Raw genomic sequence first — 605 nt, 5'->3', positions numbered from 1 at the left:
CTCCCAATAGTTTTGTGGAGGAAAGTGCATCCCTTGAGGTATCTCAGGGATCTCATGATGAGTGGGATCTCTTGTGTGCTCAATCCTCTTCTTAGTGATGGGCTTGTCCTCATCAATAGGGATGTCTCCCTCTATGTTAACTCCAACCGAATAACAGAGGTGACAAATGAGATGAGGGAAGGCTAACCTTGCCAAGGTAGAAGACTTATCCGCCACCTTATAAAGTTCTTGGGCTATAACCTCATGAACTTCTATTTCTTCTCCAATCATGATGCTATGAATCATGATGGCCCGGTCTAGAGTTACTTCGGACCGGTTGCTAGTGGGAATGATTGAGCGTTGGATAAACTCCAACCATCCCCTAGCCACGGGTTTGAGGTCATGCCTTCTCAGTTGAACCGGCTTCCCTCTTGAATCTCTCTTCCATTGGGCGCCCTCTTCACATATGACTGTGAGGACTTGGTCCAACCTTGATCAAAGTTGACCCTTCTAGTGTAAGGATATTCATCTCCTTGCATCATGGGCAAGTCGAATGCCAACCTTACCCTTTCCGGACTAAAATCCAAGTATTTCCCCCGAACCATTGTAAGATAATTCTTTGGATC

The 605-nt window shown here is 46.0% G+C and overlaps 1 pseudogene; it reads left to right on the top strand.

The window, feature by feature from the left end:
• The window catches only part of LOC107494322 (peroxidase 44-like), a 17,507-nt pseudogene that overhangs the window by 10,454 nt on the left and 6,448 nt on the right, over positions 1 to 605 (top strand).

This window comes from Arachis duranensis, chromosome 6, assembly GCF_000817695.3.
Source record: "Arachis duranensis cultivar V14167 chromosome 6, aradu.V14167.gnm2.J7QH, whole genome shotgun sequence".
NCBI lineage: Eukaryota > Viridiplantae > Streptophyta > Magnoliopsida > Fabales > Fabaceae > Arachis > Arachis duranensis.
The sequence above is the reverse complement of the archived record's forward strand: the minus strand, read 5'-3'. Positions and strand labels throughout refer to the sequence as shown.